Source organism: Bidens hawaiensis, unplaced genomic scaffold (assembly GCF_021521415.1).
Source record: "Bidens hawaiensis isolate Kalapana, Puna unplaced genomic scaffold, B.hawaiensis_p1.1 tig00050648_1, whole genome shotgun sequence".
Classification (NCBI taxonomy): domain Eukaryota; kingdom Viridiplantae; phylum Streptophyta; class Magnoliopsida; order Asterales; family Asteraceae; genus Bidens; species Bidens hawaiensis.
In genome coordinates this window covers 93,013-96,455 of record NW_027506164.1, presented here as the reverse complement: position 1 = coordinate 96,455, position 3,443 = coordinate 93,013, and the positions used below count along the sequence as shown (strand labels likewise).

At 31.0% G+C, this 3,443-nt stretch overlaps 1 long non-coding RNA gene across 1 annotated transcript; it reads left to right on the top strand.

The window, feature by feature from the left end:
- Positions 1–2,590: 2,590 nt before the first annotated feature.
- LOC143616921 (uncharacterized) lies at positions 2,591–3,009 on the top strand. The gene is made up of 2 exons (XR_013150745.1): positions 2,591–2,800; positions 2,923–3,009. It is a non-coding gene; the product is annotated as an uncharacterized LOC143616921 (long non-coding RNA).
- The last annotated feature ends 434 nt before the right edge of the window (positions 3,010–3,443 follow it).

The following is a 3,443-nucleotide window of genomic DNA, read 5'->3' as shown; positions in this document are numbered from 1 at the left end:
TGTTTTATATTTGTCGTTTTTGATATTATGAATATATTTTTTTGAATTAAATTTAATTCATTATAAAGAAGTTTATAATATACGTGGACTTATTTTGATCCATTTATGTTTGGTTTTGTTCTTTTTGAATGAAATATTAAATGAATAATCTACTTAATGTTTTATATTTCTTTATTTGTGTTCATTTAAGTGTGTTTATTATATTTGTTTATGCTTGTTTGTGTTCTTTTACGTTTGTTCGTATATGTTCGTAATGCTGTAAACATTGATAAATTTTGTTTATTTTAAGGTGTGATTATTTTTGTCATTTCAAATAAAATGTATTCCATTCATTCATTTTTTTTTTCCGTTTAACAATACAAAGTAATGATTAATTTCATATTGTAACCAAATAGACAAAGGAATGTAATGACCCGTTTCATTCTCATGTCATTCCAATATTCTACCGTTTATTTCATTACCACATACCAAACACACCATAGAGTTCTTTCTTGATCTACAACTTGAATCCAAAGTTACTAACAATAAAAATAAATAAATAAATAATGAGATGTTACACACATGCCATTCCATATTTAGTCAGGAAACTATCATCCGATCCAAGATTTCACCCACAAAATATTCATGTGAGTTTAATCATGCAAAAACCATAATAATACCAATATATAGTTCAATTACACAATATGTACAAGTAACTCTGCACATGGTTATATAATTTAAATTATTTGCACACGTAAGAAAAATAATATACTATGCATAAGACCTCTAAAGGGTATGTAACACTTGTATAGCGTTCTTACTTCTTAGATAGCCAAAGCTCTCCGTGCAACACTATATGGATCGCCATCGTTTTGACCAGCGAGGATTGCCACAACCACTCTCTGCTATTAGAGACCTTGACCCATCCGTCAAGAACCACTGAACCACCATGTATCGGCGATAGTACTTGTTTTTCTCGCTTACGAATCCAACTCTCAAAATTAAAATAAGTAAACAATTAATAAATTTAAATAATGCAAGTGGTGATAATATATTTGAAATACGTATATACACATTTCCCACATCCTAATTTTATTATACGCCATATCTTTTCTCATTTCTTCTAGCATTGAAAATAACATCTCAAATATTTTTATTGAGATGCACCACAAATCGAACTATATATTTTTAAAATAATTATTTTCTCCTTTTCTGTTGTTTGACGATGACATATTTTACATTAGTTGATGTTGGAAAAGGTGAGCATTACATACATTAAATAAAATCATTCAAAGCACTTGCAATATTTATATTAATGTATCTATAAAATCCTTGACTATATACCCCGTATCGGATCTTCATTTTCAGTTGAATAGAAACTGAAACAAATGGCAGCAACATTTTTCTTGAGTTGTGGTTTTATTAATAACGTTCATAAGCTTTCATGCCAAAGATTTGATCCCCTCTCCACCTCCAACACCGTCATGACCACCACCGCAACCGCCGCCTCTCGGTTACCACCTCCGAAGGCTGGCCAGTTTTTATCACCTTCAAACTGGATTTATCTTAGTTCTTGTGACTGGCCATCCAAATCAAAGATGTGAGTTTATATATTAAGATCCTGAATTTGTTTTATTACTAATGCATGATTTTTATATTTTAGTAATTTGTTTTCTTAATTTTATTTTAGGAAGTTTGTAGTCTATAGTGGTGATCAAGTTGCAGATCTCCTCCCTCTAGGAATTGATCATCTGCCTCAAAACTGGTGAGTTTATTTAAAAATAATTGTTTATTATTAAAAACAAAAAAAGATGTAGATTTGTGTTTGCTTAATTTAAAAAAAAAAAAACCTTATATTACTTATTTAATGATTTCATTTTATCGCCCAAAAAAATAATTATTTCACTTTTTATTTACCTCAAATTCATGAACAGAAGTTATCTTTAAAACTGAGTGTTGTGATAGAGATAGAGTATGAGTATATTGGCTTGCCCGCCCTTTAGTTGGAAGATTTTCATTGGGTCCACTCTTCGGTCTCTACATCTCATATAAGGAAGATGATGCCCGCCAAAGCATTGATGTTTCCTCCCGTCTACGCCCCTCGTAATGGTGTGTAAACCCCATTTGGCACTCTCTTAAGCTTGCGTCGAAGTGGGTGGCGCCTCATTTTCCAACCATCACTCGGTCTGAAAACTAAATATATCATTCATTTTCGTGCTACTTTTTATACTTTTAAGTTAGGATTTTTTTTTACGCTAATGACATCAAGAAATCTTCATACCTATTACCTATTAGAGGACTCATATTGAAGTTTTTATTTTTATTCTTATAATTTAACCAAAAAATACATATATCCTAAACATGGCCATCTCAGAGAATTAATAAATTTTTTTGGGTAAAAGGTGGAAAAAAAATTGGCCAAAAAGGGTTTTTTGTTGGGTTTAAAAATTTTTAATTTTTAAATGGGCTTACTTGGTTATGATTAGGCTTGTATAAAAAACTTTTTGTACAAAAATACAAAAAATATATATAAAAGTAAATGTAATGAATGGTTTTATTTAAATTTGACGTAATTTAATATTATAAAGTTTTAAAAAGATGTGTCATTGGAATGGCAGTGGAACTCGACAAGGTAGAGGAGGCGGTGGATAGTGTAGCGGATCGGGTGGAAGAGATAGCGGAGAAGGTGGAAGAGTTTGTCGGAGATGTTGCAGATGATCTTCCCGAAGGTAGTCAATTTAGACACACACTAGAAACGGTCGAAATGGTTGCTGATGCTATTGGAAAAGATGCTAAAATGGTTTCTGGTATAGTCGACAAGGTAACTTTTGCCCCCCAATCGTCTTTTCTCTATTACCTTATTACACATCTCTTTGGGACACTGATAATTTACTCTTCATTTTAAGACACTTAACATTTTTATTATTTTTTGTAATTGTGTAGATGGATGAAATGGAAGCGAAATTGGAGACTGTGTTAGATAAAGCCATAGAGAAAAATGCGACCACACCTACAAATGCAGACCTATAAGAACATTTTCTTAATAATATTCGTAAAGAACAATTTCTTAATAATATTCGTAACACACTAATACCCTAAATTAATTATTACTTGTTTTGCAGCAGAACTAATTGATTAATGATGAATAACTAAGGTTAATTAGTGTACGATATCACTTTTAAAAAACAATTTTTGTATTCATACGGGTAAACTGTACACAAATTACAATACATAATAACAATTAATTTCCTAGTCAAACTAATGAAATGTTTAAGGAAATTTACACACACGAGAAGTTCACACAATGGAACTCGATTTGGAACGAATTGACACACATATTTATAGAGTTGTTTAGAGACACATCATTGTTATGTTGGTAATGATATTTAACATACCATGACGGTATGTTTTCATCCAATGAGCAACTGCCATTTAGCTTTCATTGCGAAGCTTTACTTGATCAT